The sequence below is a fragment of the Podarcis vaucheri genome (genome assembly GCF_965113315.1).
Source record: "Podarcis vaucheri genome assembly, chromosome: 7".
Classification (NCBI taxonomy): domain Eukaryota; kingdom Metazoa; phylum Chordata; class Lepidosauria; order Squamata; family Lacertidae; genus Podarcis; species Podarcis vaucheri.
Genome location: NC_138765.1, coordinates 57,008,159 through 57,030,346, shown reverse-complemented (window position 1 = coordinate 57,030,346; position 22,188 = coordinate 57,008,159). Strand labels below are relative to the sequence as shown.

General features: G+C 43.4%; 1 long non-coding RNA gene across 2 annotated transcripts; it reads left to right on the top strand.

Moving 5' to 3' along the window:
- The first annotated feature begins 1,000 nt into the window (after nucleotides 1–1,000).
- Nucleotides 1,001–4,897, top strand: LOC309535923. Of its 2 annotated transcripts, none has more exons than XR_014221439.1 (3): nucleotides 1,001–1,142; nucleotides 1,284–1,394; nucleotides 4,793–4,897. It is a non-coding gene; the product is annotated as an uncharacterized lncRNA (long non-coding RNA). The 2 variants fall into 2 exon arrangements; XR_014221440.1 differs by lacking the exon at nucleotides 4,793–4,897 and adding an exon at nucleotides 4,190–4,319.
- Nucleotides 4,898–22,188: the final 17,291 nt, after the last annotated feature.

The following is a 22,188-nucleotide window of genomic DNA, read 5'->3' as shown; positions in this document are numbered from 1 at the left end:
GGCAGCCAGTGGTGGCAGCCAGTGAAGATGAATGCCCACTGTGGCTGCTGCTGCTTTCCTGAGAAAAGCTGCTCCGCCTCAGTGCCAGGGGAAGGTAGTTCCACGGTGCCTTGAAGTGAGGGCAATCAGCTGCCCTGGTCTCCCCCAACTTGAGGGAAGGCAGCTCAGATCAGCAGCGTTATCGGCTGAGATCATCGTGTGATATTGGTGATGCCTTGAAATTGGTTGCCCTGCTCTCCCTCACATGAGGAACAATATATTGCTGCATATTGCCAGGTCAAAATCGTTCTTGCAGTATGATTTCAAAACCAGTTTTGACCAATATATTGAAAAAATCACACAGCACTGAAACAGACCAGAAAAATTGTGATATTACCATGCAAAAATGACCAAAAAAAAATAGTTGGGAGGAGGCAAGGGATGGGGCTGTGGACCCCCTGGGTGTGTTCTGTAGACCCCCAGGGATCCTTGGACCCCTAATTGGGAACCACTAGCCTAGATAGGGTTAGACCTCTGGCTTGTTCTAGGTCCCAGCACACATGACCACTCAGAGAGTGGGGGAAGGAACATAGCTCAGTGCTTTGCATGCACAAGGTCTCCAGTTGCATCTTCAGTGTCTCCAGATAAGGCTGAGGAAGACTCCTGGAGAGCTGCTGCCAGTCGGTGTGAACAGGACTGGCTAAATGGGTTTGATTCTGCATAAGGCAGCTTCAAGTGTTCCTGTGACATCAACCCTGCTTCTGGCTTCAAGGAGATAACTTCAAGGCATGCTTGAGCTTTGGACACATGTACCCCCACTTTCTTCTTCAATAAATAAATGGCTGGACCCCAGTCATCCTATAGTTCCCATGACATGATGCCCAACTGATTCCAAGAAAAAGCTTTGAATCTATTCTAGAACTCCCTCCAGTTGATCTTCCCTGCAGACAGACACCTTCCCTGTTCCCTCCCTATTCAGGCTTTGTGGGAGCAGAATGGAGTATGCCATCCTCTGCAGATCCAAGCCACCTTCTTATTTTGGCTTCTTTGGCTGACTTTTACCTGCCTTATCCTCGCACTGCAGCCTCTGTGAGTCTCTCGGGATTTCTTTCGTCTCCTTGAGTTGAGCATTCATGTCTGAGTGAGTTATGCTCCTCTCACTGGTAATTTTGCAGCTTTATTGGATTCCTTCAACTTCACTCAGTAAATTCCAGTGGCTATCAGGAATGGAAGGCATGCAGAGCCCCGATTGAGGATTTTATTGACTCATTGAAGTCTAGATAATGCTGTTTATCCTTTTCCAGCGACAGCACAGGCGTGTGAAGTGCAGCAGCTTAGCTGAGAGTCACCGGCAGAAATCATCAAGCAGCCCCTGCCTCCTCTTTCCAAGACCTCACAACTACTGACGAAAATTGGTATGTAAGCATGTCCTCTCACCATGGATCCCAACAGACATCCTTTTCATTATGATGACTTGTGCTCATGATGTTATTGCGGAAGTTATATGCAGTCTCACTTTCAATACAATACTTGCATTACTTTTGGACTGGACATAACTGCTTCATTTCCAGCGGGCATGTCCTGTAGCTTTCTGCTGAAATCCTGTAGGTTTTTATACTATAAATCTTTATACCACTTTTTTTTATACTAGTTTACTTTTTCTCCCATTTTTGCTGTGCTACATAGTGCAAGAATGTCCCTCCAAACAGAAACAATAAAATAAAGAATTTTGAGATGCATTGCAGAAAAACTAGCGCACTATTTTCAAACCTGCATTGGCTGTGCACTCACTGTGTTTCCATTGTTATTCCATCTTTTCTCTCCAAAGAGCTCAAGGTGGGATACATGCTTCTCGCCCTCTTCATGCAATCCCCACAACAGCCCTGTAAGGTAGATTTGGCCAGAGAGACAGTGACTGGCCCAAAGTCATCCAGCGAGCTTCACACCCATGGATTTGAACCCTGTTCTCACAGGTCCTGTTCCAACACACCTACCTCTACACTGGCTCACAGTCCATTTTCATACAACAACGTTATTATCCAAAATGTGCATGTATTCTCTGTACCTCTTTTATATAAGAAAGGTGTGTTGCTTCTCAAACCAGCTTCACACTGACTGGAGTCCTTAAGCCATTCCTATGCATAGGATAAAGACATCCCTATCTTGTCACCACTGCCTGGCATCCATACAAACAGAAACTAATGTGGAACTAATGAAGTTGTGCTGATGTGAAAAGCTGGGGGGGGAGAGAGCTGTGAAATGCACTGGGCCAGGGGGGCAGGCAACCTCCCTGTGCTCTAAGGCAGTAATGTGAGCACCCCCATAACGTGACACGATGTGTAGACAGTCCAGTATAAACCCACCACATATTCACTATTATTACATCAATGGCAGGTGGCAGAATGCACCCGCAGAAAAACCACCCATCTGGAAAAGACCATCAATCTGCTGTTTCAAAGAGGATTCTGGGGAACTAGAGTAGAGAGAATCTTCTGGGGAACTAGAGTAGAGAGAGTACTGTTGTGCCCGTCCAAAGCTGTTGCTGAACACTGGAAGATTCGGGGCAGGTAAAAGGAAGGACTTCTTCCCCCAACATGATGTTTTAACTGTTGAATTCACAGCCTCAGGATGTAGTGGTGGCTTCCATCTTGGACTGCCTTTAAAAAGCCCTACCTGGCAATTATGGGGATTGAACCTGGAACCATTTTCTGCATGCAAAACGGATGCTGTTGTATTGAGCTTTGGCCTGTCCTGATCAACATGGATATGATAAGCCTGCACATATTTTACAAAAAATGATTTGAGTACAAAAATATTGGAAGACGTGATGTTTCAAAGCAATTAAAATAGATAATGCTCAGAAAAGAAAAGAAAAGAAAAGAAAAAGGAGTTTAGACAAATTCGTGGAGGATGAGGTTATCAATGGCTGCAAGTCACAACAGCTGCATTCTCTGTCCATTGACAGAGGCAATATGCCTCTAAGTTGCTGTGAATCACTGGCAGGGAGAGAACTGTGGCCCTCACATCCTGCATGTGAGCTTCCTGTCGGCATCTGGTTGGCCACTGTGATAATAGGATGATCGACTAGCTGAGTTTTGGGGCTGATCCACCAGGGCTCATAGGCTGCTTTTCTTTTCTTTTTTGCCCAGATACTGTACCTTTTATAACTGAATGAAAGACAGACTATCAACAGGTGCAGTGCAGGGTTGTAGTGATGAAGGAAATCTACTTGCTATGCAGCTGTTAGAAACACAACACTCCTGTCCGTGAGCACACAGGACGGGGGGCTGGGGAGATGGCAACCCTAGGTCAGACTTGCTACCTAACTCGAGTGAAAACCTTGAAGAATGGTCTCCGTGTTTCATTCCGTGTCCTCTGAGGCCCACGGCCAGTCAAACTGAGCGGAGGGCTGTGCTAGAAAACCTAGCGAAATCGGGAGTGAGCGTGATTTATCACGTGAGCGGGGGAAAGTATATTGGAAAAGGTGACCGGCCACGTCCCCAGGTTGCCTAAACAGACGGAGAATGAGTGCTGCAGATACGTCTGGGTTTTAAATGCCGATTTGCTGGTCTCATTAATCTGCTAAATTACCCAGCTCAGATTGCTTTATGCGTAAGCATCGCATCCAAACAGGCCATTTTGCATTAGCTGCCATCAGAAAGAGGAAACAGCCACAGAGGAACAGGGGGGAAGCCACAAGGAGAGACTTATTGGCTGCAAAAAGAATCCTTAATAAAATCCTTATACACCACTGTTCCCAAGAACCGTTTTGGCGTGTGTGTGCTGGTGTCTAGTAATATCTACTTCGGTCCTCTGGTCAGACAACATTTGTTCTGCGTCAGCCAAAACCCAGTGCCAGCAACAATCTGGGGTGCAGTCTTATAATTAATAAGCAGGTATTCATAGAGCCTGACTGACTACTCAGAGTTGAGCATAGCATAGGATTCGTTGATTAGGAGCAGAAGCTAAGGGAGCAGGGGAAATCTGGCATCAGAACAATCTGAACCAGATTTCTGAATATCAATCCTGGAATTATTTAGGACAATTGTTTTTCGTTTTCTTTTGGGGGAGTTGTGTGTGTATATTTATAATGAATTGTTGCAGACAGCAGAACATTCTTGTCACATCGACACAATTAGCTGGCTAGCCTCAGTGTGCAGTGATTTGCTTTGATTATTTAATCGATTTTCTTTTCGTCTCTGTTTTTTAGTAAATCTACCTAAGCCCTAATGAGACCTCCCTAAATTGATTAGATGCTCTGCAATTTCAGCCTAGTTTACACATTATTTCGGAAAGCTGTCAAGATCCTGTGACTTTCATTTCATTGGATTTAATGATTGCTGGGAAGGAGAGCGAAGGGAGAAAAGGTGTGCATTACAGCCAGATACAATCGTTTTTGTCAGTGTGATCCTTTTAAGTGCAATTCAATTAAAGTGTTATTCCCTAATTTTATTATTGTGCTAGCTTGAGTGCTAATGCTAGCCACCAATAAAGCAACAGGTAGATAATGGTATACAATTTAATTTAACTAATTGGAGTTTAGTGATCTAACATGCTTTTCATATCCTAATTCTTTGAATAATCTTTGATTTTTGCATCTCCTACAATTTTTTTAATGGAAGAGGGCAGGCGAAAACATCAGTTACATTTCAGATTCAATTATCGGTTAACATCTGCCTTTAACAGCGAGATCAGTATGCACATGAATTCCATCTATTACCTGCTCCATGCATCCATTTCCCATTGTCTCCATGTTTGACCTTGAAATTAATTTATCTAACTGTGCTTACATTCCTTATTATGTTATCTCCAGTCTTGTAGGGCCAGAAACATTTTCACTGACTAGATTTTGGCAGAGTGACAATGCAGAGAGAGTCAACCACAGAGAGGAACATGTTCCTCAAGCAAGAAAACAAAAGTATGTGCCCCCCCCCCTTCTGAATAGAAAATGTGGTGTGTTATTTGCAAGCACACATAGAAGCCCTCAAGTGGAATTTTGCTTTCAATTCCATCTCTTGTCAGATTTTTTTTTTTTTTTTGAGGGGGGGTATCTCTATTTATTTTTATTTCATGTGACGTTCTTTGCATGACCATTGCTGCCTTGTTCACTGCAGTTTGATATCCTGGCCATTTTTTCTACAAGTATGTTTCTATTGCAGCTATACTGCATTGTGGGTTATTATTTTCTTCCCAAACACCTTCTCCAGGAGCCAATCCTAAGTGTCTGACTCACCTCCTTTTGCTCTGATTGGCTCCAATCAACACAAAAGGTAGGAAGACTTCTTCTCAGTGCCTACAAAGCTCCCTTTCATGCTGATTGAGTGACGTTTGGATTCTGGAGACAGGGACCCTGTCTTCAACTTCCTGTCCTCCTAGGCCACCTCTAGATGAGAATACAAAAATTGCTGGTCATGTATCCTTTCATATTATGGTTACTACTTATACTCTTAGTCGCCATTCAAATAGAAGAACTTAACAGGAAAAAAACCTTTGTGTGCATATTTCAGCAGCATTTCATATGCGCTGTGCTCTCAAATGCTTTTGCTGTCTTTCAACTTAAGTGTTCACTGACAGCTCTTAATGTGTGCAAAATTCCTTCCTGCCTCCACAACTGTGTCAACACATGTCCACAATTTCCTCTGGAGCTGCAAGGAAATATACCAAAGCTGAGCTGAACGTTACAAAGTGATTATAATCCTATTGTCTCTCCTGACCTTGATTGTGGCAGCATGGCAAGATCTCTGTTTCTCTCGCCACGTGCTTTCAAAGAACTGCTCAGATTATGGGGGGGGGGGACACAGGGAGCCATAGTAAGATCCACTAGGTGAGAAGTGAGGAAGCTGTGACCCTCCAGATGCTGTTGAACTACAACTCCCATCATCCCTGACCACTGGTTGTGCTGCCTGGGGGTGATGGGATCTGGAGTCCAGCATCTGGAGGGCCACCAGTTCCTGCACTAGCCCCCACATCCTGATGCCCACCTGTGTCCTCTCCCATAATCCATCTAAGAACAATCACCAAAGGGTTGGGGCTCATCTCATCTGCCTCCCTATTGTAATTAAAGCACTGCTTCACCCTGGATCAAGTTCTGAAATGTCTCGGCCAGGGGTTGAGGAAGCTGTTGACATCAAGATGTTGCCAACTTCAACTCCCATCAACCCTGTTGAGTGTTGCTAGTGGAAGATGGCTTTTAGACTCAACCATTGTAAGAGCTATAATGATTTCCTCCTAGCTTTTAGACTCTTTATGTGGGGAATCTTTCTTCTATCTCAGCTTTGAGAAAATAAAAAGAACACTGCAATTTGGGCACATCTGCAGTGCTTCCATTGAAAACTGGACAAAATGCACCTCTGAGAATTCCTTTAAGCTGGGGTGTCCAAAACCTTAGAACCGTGTGTGTGTGTGTGGTGGGAATGAAAGTAGATTTGTGAGAAGACATCACTGCCTGTTCCACACTGCATTTGTTGCATGCAGCACTGTTTCTGTTCTGCTGCACTCTGTCTTCTACCAAAAACTACAATATTTGTCTCACTTTCCATGGGGTGAAATTATGTAACTTATGTAATTTACATAATTAAATAAATCATATAAATCATGTAATTACATGGCCATTAGTTATTCCACCCCATTCATTTCCTTCCAAAGGAAACAGAATGGAAATAGAGCGGAGGGTCACCAATTACATATTATTTGTCAATTGAAAGCAGCAACAGCTAATACCAATCAGGTTTGCCATATTGATTTCCATTCCAGATCCAAACTAAATAAGCAAACATTTGAGATTTCTATTTCCATTTTCATTTGAATACTTCAACATCCCTCTTGTGAATGACAAAGCATGTTGCAAGGCTTTTCCTTTCATCCATGAAACATGGGGACGGGGGGGTATGAATCCTTCATGCTTCTATTTCCCAGATGAACAGATGCTTAGTACTGTTGTAGCTTTTAGAAAATGGCACTACATGGACTCTATTGAATTGGAATCACAGTACATTGCAAAGGTTACATTGCTAACAAAAAAAAATTTAAATGCAAAATCCCAGAGAATAAGAGTAACACCAATGATGAAAAATTGTAGAATAAAATGCATGATTACCCCCATTATGGCTGAGCTAGTTACTAAGAATGTTAAGAGTCATAGAAGGCAGACAAAGTTGTAATAAATGTGCTGAAAGCCGACAATCTTTATGTCTAGCAAATGGAAAATCAAAAATGCAGCCATTAATTGATGTAAGAGGAAATAAATTCAGACCTAAGCTTGTCCACCGTGAATCTGATGGAGCAGTCATCCCATTCTTCAGGAAAATGGTTAAATGAACATATATAAAGCCTACAGAGTCCCAAGATGAGAGGATTTAGTTTCACGCAAATTCCCTTCTTTTGTCGTTCTTTCCCGCCCTCCTCTATTTTCCAGAAATATTATAGTGCCACTGTCAGTAGCAAGGATACATTAAACTTTAATGAGAAAGTGGCAATGTGGGAGGGGTTGAGAGAGAGAGAGAGAATGATCTTCACATATTACTTTGCCTCCCTCGATGGCCTTCTATGCACTCAGTAACCTTTGGCACATAATGGGCAGTATAATTTTGAATACACTTTACGGACGACTCATGGAATGGTGCTTCAGAAAGATAAATCCTCATGATGAGAATGATAGAAAGTCACAGGAATAGCACCAATGGCCACAATCTACCATAGTGTTTGAGTGCATTCATACGTGGGGAATATTTGTATTAGTTTTCCTGATTATAATGCTGGTGCTACTGTCCCGTTTTCCAGTGCTTCTTTCACAGTGCAGTGCCTGTTGTGTTATGCAACTGTGGCTCTTTGACCAAGATGCCAGCATAATGCACTGAATACCATTCACACCAGTGGGCATGGTGTTACACAACAGCAAATAACATTGGACAATGTCACTAATCCATCTGCACCCCTATCTGGACAAGGATAGTCCAACTTCTGTTGTCTGTGCTATGGTAACCTCTAGGTTAGATTACTGCAATGCATTATATGTGGGGCTGCCTCTGAAGACTGTTCAGAAACTTCAGCTGATGCAGAATTCGACAGCACTGTGTGTAGTGTATAGAATCATATTGTATCTGGATTAATGCATTTGGATTAATTCATTTTCCACTGGTACATTACATTAGACTGTTAGACCATTGTGAGCCTTTCATGGCACATTTTGATCAACACTGACCCCTATCTTAACTGCCATGCAGCCCGGGAACCAAGCACATCCCTTCAGGACTATCTATTTGGACCTCGGGGCTGTCCACAGGCCCCACATCTAAGGTACATTGACCACACCTTCCCTGAACGCTTTCTTCTGGCTAGTATCTGACCTTCCACTGTCATATTGCCTCTTGCTTGCCTGAAAGTAGGATGGAGGGTGCTGTAGGTGTGTGTGAAAGGGTGAGTGTTGTGTAGCTAGAATGTCACCTATCATACAAAGGTAAGAGTTACATCCATTGCTCTGCTCACTTTCACATCTGCCCCCCCTTACCACTGGCTTGTGTGGCCCCTTCTCACAAGGAAATGCAGACCCCAGACAGACAACCCTACTTGTATTCATGTGTTTCTGTCCTTCATCTACTCCCACCTCCCCAATTTGACCCTGCCAGGGCTTATTTCATAGACTCTGACCCCATAGACACTTATCGTATTCCAGACAGCCTCTGAAAAGAGGCTCATATCTAGTGTGGCTATAGATAAATGTATGTAGGATCTTTGCTTAAAGTGGTAATTGAATTTGGTGGTTTCTGTGCATGTGTGGTGCCATTTTGACTCCATAAGGGCTGACACTGAGACAATGACTTTACTTATAGGATTCCTGCCCCCTCCCCAGCCAGGCTGACCTGGTCAAGCTGTTTTACCTCTCAGTCTCAGTTTTCCTCACCTCTAGAACATAAGAATATTGTACCTGTCTCCCAGGGATATTATGAGTCGTAATTAGTTTAAGTGCTCTGGGAACGAAGCTTTCTAAACATCATGTATTATTACTGAAATGAGTGTACGACTATTCTGGAAAACCAAAGGCATTTCAAATTACCTAACAGCTACAAACCCCAGTCATTAATGTGAGTACTTAGAAAAGCAGATGCCCATTGTTCAAGCCACTGGGGAGATTATGTGTTTAAAAACGTAATTAAATATAAAAAATGTATAACACAGGAAGCCTGCCGATGACAGCACTAAACAGATGATCCAGCCCAGCAATTGTAACAAAGGAGGTGTTAAGAGCTCCAGTCTGCGCTGGGACTAGTATAGAATTGTGAATGCCACAGAGATGGCATGGAATTTTGTGGGGTTTGTGTTCCATGGGGTTTAATTTATTCCCCCACCCCTGCTTGAAAATGGACTGTCCTGTGAAGCTGGCCATGAGGGAGATGCAAGGATCTGTGTCTACTTTTGTTTCTGCATTCATTTCCATCGGGTTATAGCTATTTAAGTTCTACTCAGAACAGTCACATTGAAATAATGGAAATGCTAACGTCTGCATTAGTTTTGTTATTCATTTGTTGTCAGTAGTGGAGTGGCACATTCAAAAGTGCCTTTATGAGCAACACAGCCATGACCCCTCACAGCTATGCCCCTTCTAAGTTTATATAACCTTTTAAGATTATACAATAATAATGATTACAGATGTATCACAATAATCAATGCAGATCCCCATGTGTTGCCTTTCATTTAGATCTATTTTCTGTGCATGTACATGGGCAAATAGGGTGTTAGGGGAGGGGTAGTATGTCTGGTGGGGACACATTGTTCTCCTTCTGGATACTTTTCCACCTTTGGACCCCAACCTGCACTCAGCTCTCACCTGTAGCTGTCAGCATGTGACAGCACCCACACCCCAGGACTGGCTTCGACTGGTCAGTTAAACCAGGTGAGAGTAGCCAGTGGGTCTCAAGCCCTCAGTGAGTTAGGGTTTGAGGCTCCCTGGTGGATTGTGTGGACGAGACCAATAGTACAAAGTGTGGTTTCTCCACATGGTGTAGAGGAAAGTGAGGGGCTTGTCAACTTGGGAACATAGCCCATCAAAGAGAAGGAAAACTCTGGTGCAGGATATCTTTGAGAGAAGAAAAGGCTAAGGAGTAAACCCTACAATAATCTGGAGTGGAGTCCCTAAAATGGTTGGATAACTCCTTGATGCTTCCCTCTGGCAACTCCTGCAGCGAAGCTGGTGCCAAATGTATTGCTCTGCTTTCCTTTGGACCCACATCAGTGCACCAAAAAGGGGGTCTTGTCATCTGAGCAAGGGGGTGTGGGTACAGTGATGACTTTGTTCTGGCTATGCTATGCCTCCATGGCTGGAGAGAGTAATGCTTCTGAAAACCAGTTTCTGGAAATCACAGGAGGGATAGTGCTCTTGTACTCAGGTCCTGCTTGTGGGCTTCCTATGGCCATCTAGGTGACTACTGTAAGAACAGGATACTGAACTAGATGGGTCATTGGCCTGATCCAGCAGGGTCTTCTTACATTCTGCTCAATGTTATTTGAATTGTAGATCCCATGAACCTGAACCAACATTGCCAATGATATGGGGTGTTGGGGGTTGTAGCCCAGCAACACAGAGATGACATCACAGTGGTGGTCTCTGGTGTTGACAATGCTGAGCTAGGTGAGCCAGTGGTCTGATTCTACATAGCGCAGAATTCTACATTGTGCCTGAAAGAACCTCACACACACACAGAGAGAGAGAGAGAGAGAGAGAGAGAGAGAGAGAGAGAGAGAGAGAGAGAGATGGTACTGAGGTCATCACTGACTGAAAGCCAATTCCCACCCCAGGCAGGATGAAAAGAACATTCTGCATAATGAAATAGCTAAACTTGGCTCTCCGATAGATATAAAAAAATAATCCAATGAATCTTGTGCTTCCATGGGCTACCCCACTTCGCAAGAGCTTCTCTTTTGTTCTTGCAACTCTAGCATTTGAGCCATTTCACTTCCTGATGAAGGGGAGATGGGGGGAAGAGGGACCTCCTAGGACTCCACTTTTATGCTTCACATTTCACCAATCAAGAAGCAGGTGTCCCTGGTTTTATGCCTAATTACCCAGGTCAAAGGATGTAATGACAAGGTTTCTCTTAGATGTCTCTTCGGGAGAGTCTGCTGTTCAGATTCCTATCAACAATGAAAACCCGTGTGCAGCAAAATAATTATTTTCCACGAGCCTTTTCAGGTTTTCACCAAACAACGAGGAGAACAGCAGGAGTTTGCAAATGGGAATATCTTTTATTGATGGCAAAGATTTAGTGCCTCTTTGTATGGGAGTTTCAAGGCCATGCAAATCCTTACGCTGGTAAAATATGGCATTGTTCTTAAGAAAAGGTACTTAAAAACTGGAGCAGAGGAAAGACTTTTAAAATGAGTTCCTATAATTGTCTTTATGATGAATTTTGTAGTTTTGTAACTTGTCCTGTGAAGAACTGGTAGTTTCCCCCCCCCAAATTCTAAGATGATTATTTTAAAACAACAACAAAAGATTATTACTACTATTGCTGTTATAATAATTGTTATTCTCTGACAACAACTACAACTGTGGCATTTCCAATCATAAAAGGGTATTTTCTTGACTGACCAACACACATAACACTTGAAATTAAACTTTTAATGTGTACCCAAAATACTGGACGCGGGTGGCGCTGTGGGTAAAACCCTCAGCGCCTAGGGCTTGCCGATCGAAAGGTCGGCGGTTCGAATCCCCGCGGCGGGGTGCGCTCCCGTTGTTCGGTCCCAGCGCCTGCCAACCTAGCAGTTCGAAAGCACCCTCGGGTGCAAGTAGATAAATAGGGACCGCTTACTAGCGGGAAGGTAAACGGCGTTTCCGTGTGCGGCTCTGGCTCGCCAGAGCAGCGATGTCACGCTGGCCACGTGACCCGGAAGTGTCTCCGGACAGCGCTGGCCCCTGGCCTCTTGAGTGAGATGGGCGCACAACCCCAGAGTCTGTCAAGACTGGCCCGTACGGGCAGGGGTACCTTTACCTTTACCTAAAATACTGGATCCGCAACATGGTAGGTAGGGGTGGGTGAATCAGCTCGTTTTGGTTTCTGTCCATCACACAGGACAGCACAGAAAACTAGTTGTGCTGTGGGCTGCTCCAAGGTAGTGTGACCTCCTATACATCTCCCAAAAAGATGAAATGGATCACCAAAATATATCTGTACAGCCATTTGCCCAGTATATAACAGCAAGACAGCAGCCTGTATAAGGAAGGATATGATCTAAACAATGACAGGGAGAAGAGTCAGTCTGGGTAATGCATAGTTAAATTATAGAATTTGCTCCCACATGCAGGCTTCTTGTCAAATAGCTGCTTGGCCACTGTGAAAACAGAATTCTGCACTGGAATGGGCCATTGGCCTGATCCAGCACAGCTCTTCTTATGTTCTGAACCTGGGACAGGTGGAGGCAATTGTTCAACTCAGTACAGGCGTCTCCTGGTATTCTAAGATGCTCAAATGCATATTATACCATAATCAAATCACAGAAAGGTCCAAGATCTAGCCCTTTTCTCATCATCTTCTAAACCAATTCTGCCCCCCGGTCACCACTGATCTTTCTGACTTCCCATCTGAAACAATGCCAAGCTCCTTGACCTGACTCTTTTTAACCTCCCCTGCCAAAAAGATTCTTAATATAAACAGGACATTCATTATGAGGTCTTGGAAGGCTCTTTGGCGGCACAATGATGTACCAAGTCATATTACCCCCTTTTTGTGCCTATATATATATATATATATATATATATATATATATGCAGGTTTTGGTGTCTTTGGGTGTATTCCCGTGTAAGAGTCGGTGTGTCTGGGCGACGTTTCGACGAGGTCTCACTCGTCATCTTCAGGCTGGTGCTTTCGGCTTCTTGTTACTGGAACAGAGCAGAATCTGGTGTTTGAGTTCCTATAAATACTGTTGAGGGGTGTGGTGTATAGCCTCCAACGTTCTGGGCAGAGAGGAAGTTCCTAGATTAGTGTGCCTTTTCTTCTTTTGTTCCTTAATTACTTGAGGGATATCTTGAGTGATTTCATGAGTGATATTCTGAATACCACTGGGTGGGTCATTAAGTGTAGATTAGTTGCTAAAGCTTTCGTGTCTTGACCTCTTGAGCTTGTGAAGAGTTTTTCTGAGAAGATGGCTGTGCTGCATTTAGTTGTGCTCTGGCTTGGCTTCGTGTATAGGGGCGAGCTGTGGTTTTGTGCCTTGTGCCAGCCAGATCTGTGTAGGGATTGCAGGGGGGTGCAGCATCCGGAGGTGCCACTATAGTTTGGCTACTGGATGGAGTCTGTAATATGTCTGTGGAGAGGGTCTGGGTTTGGGTCTGGTGTGGTTGATTGGTGACGGCGTTCTGTGTGCCTCTGGTTCTGGTGTCGGTTTTTGTGGGGAGGGCTAATTTCCAGATGTCTGGCAGGCGGGACGTGTCGTCACGCTTGTTCATGTTGTGAGGGTGTTTCTCTATCTCGATGGCTTCCATGATTATTCTCTTGTGGTGATGTTCCATGTTAAAGAGCAATTTGGAATCTGCAAAATTAATTTCGTGTCCTGTTTCTTTCATGTGTTGGAAAAGAGAGGAAGTTTTTTCTTCTTTTTTGACGGCATTCTTGTGTTCTGCGATACGTGCATTTATTCGTCTGTTTGTTTGTCCAATGTACCCCTCTCACCGGTCATCGCAAATTTGTACATGGAACACTTTGAAACCAATGCTTTAGACAAGTCAGAACACAAACCCAAACTTTGGCTCAGATATGTTGACGACACCTTTGTAATTTGGCCACACGGGAAAGAAAAACTAGATAGCTTCCTCACACATCTCAACAGCCTACACCCCAAAATACAATTCACTATGGAAATAGAAGACAACAACCAACTCCCCTTTCTTGACGTCCTAATCTACAAAAAACCTGATGGCTCCCTAGGACACACTATCTACCGGAAAAAAACACACACCAACCGCTACTTACATGCACAATCACACCACCACCCTGCACAAATAAACTCCGTAGCCAAGACTCTCATCTCCAGAACCAAACGCCTGGCTGACAAAGACCACTTGACAACTGAGTTACAGAATCTCTCAAATGTGTTAATCGCCAATGGATACCAGAAAAACAGGGTTACGAAGCTAATCCAAAAAGAAACACCCCCCAAAAACCAAGACACAGAAGAAAACAATGGCATGGCCCTCCTTCCTTATATCAAGGGCACTACAGACAAAATTAGCAAAATCCTCCATAAACACAATATCAAAACAGCCTTCTGCACCAACCAAAAAATAGCCAATATCCTCAGAAACCCAAAAGACAAAATCCAGCTGGAAAACCAAGGGGTCTATGAAATACCCTGCAAAGTCTGCCCAGCCAAGTACATTGGACAAACAAACAGACGAATAAATGCACGTATCGCAGAACACAAGAATGCCGTCAAAAAAGAAAAAAAAACTTCCTCTCTTTTCCAACACATGAAAGAAACAGGACACGAAATTAATTTTGCAGATTCCAAATTGCTCTTTAACATGGAACATCACCACAAGAGAATAATCATGGAAGCCATCGAGATAGAGAAACACCCTCACAACATGAACAAGCGTGACGACACGTCCCGCCTGCCAGACATCTGGAAATTAGCCCTCCCCACAAAAACCGACACCAGAACCAGAGGCACACAGAACGCCGTCACCAATCAACCACACCAGACCCAAACCCAGACCCTCTCCACAGACATATTACAGACTCCATCCAGTAGCCAAACTATAGTGGCACCTCCGGATGCTGCACCCCCCTGCAATCCCTACACAGATCTGGCTGGCACAAGGCACAAAACCACAGCTCGCCCCTATACACGAAGCCAAGCCAGAGCACAACTAAATGCAGCACAGCCATCTTCTCAGAAAAACTCTTCACAAGCTCAAGAGGTCAAGACACGAAAGCTTTAGCAACTAATCTACACTTAATGACCCACCCAGTGGTATTCAGAATATCACTCATGAAATCACTCAAGATATCCCTCAAGTAATTAAGGAACAAAAGAAGAAAAGGCACACTAATCTAGGAACTTCCTCTCTGCCCAGAACGTTGGAGGCTATACACCACACCCCTCAACAGTATTTATAGGAACTCAAACACCAGATTCTGCTCTGTTCCAGTAACAAGAAGCCGAAAGCACCAGCCTGAAGATGACGAGTGAGACCTCGTCGAAACGTCGCCCAGACACACCGACTCTTACACGGGAAGACACCCGAAGACACCAAAACCTGCATTCCTGTACCCGTGAAAATCTACGAAAGCATATATATATATATATATATATATATATATATATATATATATATATATATATATCCATCCCTGGATCTTCATTGATCCATCTTGAATCAATGCTTTTAAAAAATCTTAAGACACATTTTAGTTAAGAGCAAAAGCCTGCATTTTATGTTTTGACATGCTATTATTGATTGGGAAGGAGGAGAGAGCAGGGACGCCCCACCTGACTGTCTCTCCAACTTCCACGTCTGGCAGTGTCTGGTAGCACGACGTCCTTAATGGCTTTGCTCCTGTTTTCTCCTTTCTATTTGCTGGCATTCTGCTTTATCCTCCCAGCCCACAGCACGGGGCCTTTCTCAGGTTTTTTTTTAAAGTAATCAATACCCCCCCACTGCTGGCCGTCACTCATATTTGGCACACTTCTAAATTATTCAGGGGTCTCTCTTGAGCCATATAAAATTTCTATTGCATTTGTCAATTGCCTGATCAATAGTTCATTTTTCTCATCCTCAAAGACGCACACAGGGTTTTGAACTTGGAAGTCTGACTTCCTCTCTTCTTCTTCTTCTTTGACTATATATATATATATATATGAAAGAAAGAAATTTTAACAGGAAGCAGACTGTGTTAGCTACAAGTTTCAAGATCCACTGTTGTATCTTGATATGTCACTAAGGTGAATTCCTGTATCTCGACATGTACTGCATCCAGCTTTTTCCTCTGGTACCATTTGCTGCCTACATAACGTATGGCGGAATGTGCTTTATTTCTCTTTGTGGCTGTGCTTACCTGTGACCCTTTCACCCTCCGCTGCAGAAGATGCTTACACCGGAGGACTGTCTGAACATCCAGCATTAATGACATCTGACATTTAAGTCAACCTGAAAGAAATCTCTGCAAAGGCAGTCACTAAAGCTAATACCGTTGACGTCTCTTTAAGGAGTTGTATTGACATTCTTGGTTGAAAATAATACCACTAAGGCACGTTGTGTTGAAGTCTCAATCAATTGGGTGGCTATCTTCTGCTTTCTGCCAGCTTTGAAAAAGGGTTGTAGAACAAAAAAGGAACAAAATAATGCCTTTTATATCCAAAGTATAGATTTGAAAAAAGAAAAAGTAGCAGCATTACTGACGGTATGAACTAAGCCACCTACCCCTGCAGCAACTGCAGCTTCAGCGCTAGCTTTTTAAAAAATTGTGCAAAGCAGCGTCAACTTAGCCAAGGAAAGGGTCCTGGCAGAGTGAGGCAGCTTGAATTCTTTCTTGCTTTAGGGCAAAAATGGGGGGGATGAAAGAGCTGGAAACAAGAAAAGCTTCCCCGCCGTCATTCCAACAAGGTAAACATCAAAACTCCAATCATTTGCTGTTGTAGTTTGGTGGCTCCCATAAATGTTTTAGTTTTAAGAAGCTGCTGATCTCAGTAGGTTAAAGGGGAGGTTTTGGTTCTTCCAGAATGATAACAACTCGACTGGCGAAGAGGAGGGACGTGGTTGTGCAAGTCATAACCTTGTTAAATCCCAAGAATGTTGCAGGGTTGATGAGGGTCTCATCTTTCTGTTCTTCTTTGGGTGAAATCCACTAGTGCTGTGACAAAAGCTGTCCTCACATTTCATAAACTTTTTCTTCCCCTTTGCAAACAAAAAACAAACAAACAAAAACTTTTCACTGTTCTATTTTGGATATATTCTTTAAGCTTTTATATTCCACCTTTCCTCCAGGTCATAAACTGATGTAGAAATATGGAGAACTGAATTTAAGATTAGAAAAGTGAGAAATTGAGTGAAACTGAAATTGACAGATTCACCCGTGCCTAGTGGTAGAGCATCTGTCTTGCATGCAGAAGATTACAGGTACTGTGCCTGACATCCCCAGGTAGGCTTGGAGAGACTCCCTTCTTGAAACCCAGGAGCACCACTGCTGAGCTAAATGTTTCAATGGTCTGCCCTGGAATAAGGCAACTTCCTGTCTTCCCATGAATGTGTTGGCTGCTTCAAAACATTTTAAATTGTTCTTTTATTCTGCCCTATCCAGTGTCCTGTCCTTGCAAGTCACTTTGAGCATTGGAAAAGTGGCACATAACACCTCCTGTCACTTCTGGAGCACAATAAGTGTTCTGTGGAGCTAGCTGAGAGATCCTCAGAGTTCTTCAAAACAAAATATAATTTCGATAAAGATGGCTTTCTCTCCAAATCTCATAGCCCAATGGATGCCAAGCTGAACTTCAGACACAGATTTAAGCCCCTCTCAGCTGAGAATGTTGGGTTGTCATGGCACTCTCTATCTTTCTATCTATCTCTATCATCTACAGGGGTCAGCAAACTTTTTCAGCAGGGGGCCTGTCCACTGTCCCTCAGACCTTGTGGGGGGCTGGACTATATTTTTTTTGGGGGGGTGAATGAATTCCTATGCCCCACAAATACCCCAGAGATGCATTTTAAATAAAAGCACACATTCTACTCCTGTAAAAACATGCTGATTCCCAGACCGTCCACAGGCTGGTTTTAGAAGGTGATTGGGCCAGATGTGGCCCCTGGGCCTTAGTTTGCCTACCCATGATCTATCTATCTATCTATCTATCTATCTATCTATCTATCTATCATCTATATGCCTCAGTTTGCATCTGTAAAATGAGAACATGTGCAACCTTCCTAACACAGTTTGCTAAGCAGGACAGAGGTGGTAATCCACATGAAAACCTTCATTCATTAAAAGTACTATATTAGTGCTTAATAACGATCAAAGCCCATTTTGGCATTGTTATGTGGTCAATATAAGACCATATATATCACACACATTTTATTGACCCAACTATCCCAATACAGTGGTACCTCCAGTTAAGTACTTAATTCGTTCCGGAGGTCCGTTCTTAACCTGAAACGGTTCTTAACCTGAAGCACCACTTTAGCTAATGGGGCCTCCTGCTGCCACCGCACCGCCGGAGCCCGATTTCTGTTCTCATCCTGAAGCAAAGTTCTTAACCTGAAGCACTATTTCTGGGTTAGCGGAATGTGTAACCTGAAGCGTATGTAACCCAAGATATCACTGTAGTATGTAACAGGCAGTCAAATATGCATGAATTAATATGCATCAATTAATAGGAGCATCAATCCCCAAACTAGGCAACAGGCTTGCAACTAGGTCTTTGCATTAATTAGTATCTGCTAATAAGTGGTTATGAGGTTGCTATTTCTCTTGGGGGAAGTGGCAACTTTAAACTACTGTTTGCATTTCTCTCTCTCTCCCTCACTAGAGCATGAAACTGTAATTAAGGACCTCACACCACCAAGGATTAAGTACGCAGCTGTTCGGCCAAGTTCTCTCTTCCAGTTTTACCGTACCGATGGCAGTGCAATATAATCAGGGAGTGTGGTAACAGAGGAGTGCTATGGCAGCTGGGATCCATAAGGAACTCCTGCCCAGAGCTCTACTGGTCCCATGAGTGGCACATGAAAGAGTTTTGCTCACGATGTGCTCCCTTTATGGCAGCATGACCACTGAACATCTCAAAGGGCTATTGGCTGCTAAAAGGCTCACATTCCTTCCAATGGACAAGCTGGCAAGGATTAATTTAACCCACCTCTTGGCAGCTCTGGATTTCCATTCAGTGGCCATCCTCAGCCAGTGAAGACTGGCTTCAAGAATTCTACAGAGAGGCAGCTGGAAAGTTTGTTATAAAGCTGTTCAGGAATCCAGTTTGGCTGCAAGCTGATCTGAGACTCAAGGAAGGATACTCTGACTCCTCACGTCAGATGTTTCAAATCCCAGTTTCCCTATGAGGAAACATAACAACGTTGGGGGGCAGTTTAGGGGGAAGATGAGTGGGGGGCATGGTAGAGGTTTGTGAGATTATGCATGGTGTAGAGAAAGTGAATAGGTAGCTTTTCTCCCTCCCTCAAAATACAAGAACTTAAGAACATCCAGTGGAGCTGAATGCTGGAAGAGTCAGGACTGATGAAGAGAAAATGCTTTCTCACGTGGTATACAGTTAAACTATGGAACTCACTCTCACAGGAATCATTGGTGGCCACCAACTTGGATTGCTTTTGAAAAGGATTAGACAAATTCATGAAGGATAAGATTATAGATAATTACTGACTGACCACAATTGTTGTTGTTTAGTCGTTTAGTCGTGTCCGACTCTTCGTGACCCCATGGACCAGAGCACGCCAGGCACTTCTGTCCTCCACTGCCTCCCGCAGTTTGATCAAACTCATGCTAGTAGCTTCAAGAACACCGTCCAACCATCTCATTCTCTGTCGTCCCCTTCTCCTTGTGCCCTCCATCTTTCCCAACATCAGGGTCTTTTCCAGGGAGTCTTTTCTTCTCATGAGGTGGCCAAAGTATTGGAGCCTCAGCTTCACGATCTGTCCTTCCAGTGAGCGCTCAGGGCTGATTTCCTTCAGAATGGAGAGGTTTGATCTTCTTGCAGTCCATGGGACTCTCAAGAGTCTCCTCCAGCACCATAATTCAAAAGCATCAATTCTTCGGCGATCAGCCTTCTTGATGGTCCAGCTCTCACTTCCATACATCACTACTGGGAAAACCATGGCTTTTACTATACTTTTTTACTATACTGACCACAATTACTATGTTCTAACTCCACTTTCAGAGGTAGTAGACCTCTGAAGATCAGTGGTTCCTTGAGTTCTAGAGAGAAGAAAAGTGTTCTTTCCACATTCTCCACACTATGCATAATTTTATGAACTTCTGTCATGTCCACCTTACTCAACTTGTTCTGAACTAAAAAGCTCCAAATGTTCCAAGCTTTCCTTATAAGGGGTTCGCTCAGTAGACAGTGTGGGTGCCTCAGATTGGCTGAGGACTTATAGGACTTTGGCATTCTGCCCTTGCTTGGTCAACTGAACAGTGCCAATGGGAGAGCCAAGACCAGAGTCTTGGAGGGCCTGATGAGCCCTACAGTAGGTGTACTGAAGAACAACATGATTGGTTTGGAAAGGACATGTTGTCCCAGAAGCACAGGCAGAACTGCAAGACCAAGGTTGAAGGTCTGCCTCAGCCGAGCTTTAGGCTGATGACTGTTATTCCTGGTTTAAATAGGAGGGCCATGGATGCACATCAAAGGAAGCAATGCCTCTGGTGAGTTCCATTTCTATCCACATTTACAGATCATTATAACTTGGCATAGTTCCATAGGAGTCAAACAGCCAAACTTTCAGCCTCTATAAATCAGCCAAACTACTCTGATTTATACCAGCTGAGGTCCACAGCATAGGTCATCTGCACTGAGAGGTGATTAGCCAACTGCTGACCCACCAGCTCTGTGCCTTTTGGCTCTGATTCCTTCCCTTGTTCATTTTTTCCCCCTATTTGCACAGCGGCCATTAAATGACTAATTGTAGTGAACTTCTAACCACAGTGCCTCCTTGTGAATTGTGGATAGACAGCTGAACAAGTGGGGGGTGGTGGAAATACTGCAAGCATTTCATTCTAGATCCATGTGGGCCCCATTGGTGAAAAAATTGGGAGACCATTCCTGGCTTTTGCATGTTCTATCATATGCCTAGAAATCATCACAGGTTTATTATGCACTGGTCCTATTATAGGATCACAGAGCTAAAACAGAGAGAAAGAGTTACATGCAAACTACATTGCCACCTTTACACATGGGTGGAAGTGAGGAAGGGAGGAGAACATTGGGATGTAGGAAGCTGTCTTATACAGCATCAGGCCATTGGTCCCTCTAGCTCTTATTGTCTGCACTGACATGCAGCAGATCTCAAGAGTTTCAGATAGGACAGTCCCAGTCCTACCTGGAGGTGTCAGGGATTGATTCACTCGGCCAGTGAACTTCAGCCCTGGAGAAATTACATGTTCTCCTTTAAAATAGTTCTGCAATACAAGATCAATGGTATTACATGGAGGAGGGATACAATTCAATAGTAAGAGATTAGATCCAAGGTCTAATCTCTATCAATTTCAGTTAGATGTGAAAGAAAGCCTCTGCCTGACATCCTGGATGGCTACTGCCTATCAAAGTAGACAACACTGGAGTAGTCGGCAAATAGTGTGACTTGGTGAAAGGCAGGGCCAGTCCAAGACAATTTGATGCTTGAGGTGAAGGAGAAGGTGGCACTCCTGCTTGACAGACAAAAGCCAGTTGGATTGGCAGTTGAACCTTGTTTTGACACTGATGGGCTGGTTTTTAACTAACCAGATTTTGTCAGTTATGGTTAAGCTTTTAAGGATGTGAGAATTTAACAGCGCGATCCTAACCATGGCTACATTGAAGTCCTATTGTATTCTATGGGCTCACTCAGGAGTAGAGGAGAAATTCAATTTTGTTTGCATTTTAATAGGAAATGACCAAATTCACACTTTTTGAACCAATGCATGAACTGGAATGGAGCCATCCTTCGAATTCACACTTCTCTGAATTTTGTGATGCAGTTCTACAACCAAACAATATGTACATAGATTCCTATATTGGGGGGGGGATATGCATAGAAATGCATGTATTAGTGAAAATAGCATGTAAAAATGAATTATATTAGGGGAATTGATTTGTACAAATGTGAATATTAGTCAAATCTCCATACAAAAAAAAATGGGTTTATTAGAAGAAATTTGTAATAAAATGTTCATGAATTTTCATGAGCATTTTATCATGAACTGAATTTAAGACTGGGATGAAATGAGAAATGAAGAGAAATGAAATTGAGAGATTAATCCATTTCTGCTTCCAGATAAACAGGGTTAGGATTGCAGCCTTGGTCTATATTATTCTGAAATTGACAGATTTGTCCAGGTAAGGAGTGTTACGGTGTGTTAGCTCTGTAGCTTTGCTCTGTGTTCTTCAGTGAGCCGGATTGTGTGTTTGTGTACACACATTTGCACATGTGTGAGAGTGAGAGAGACAAAGCAAGATGTTTTAAAATATAATTCTCAGGATTTGATAAGTGAGAAAATGGAATAACAAGTATAGGCA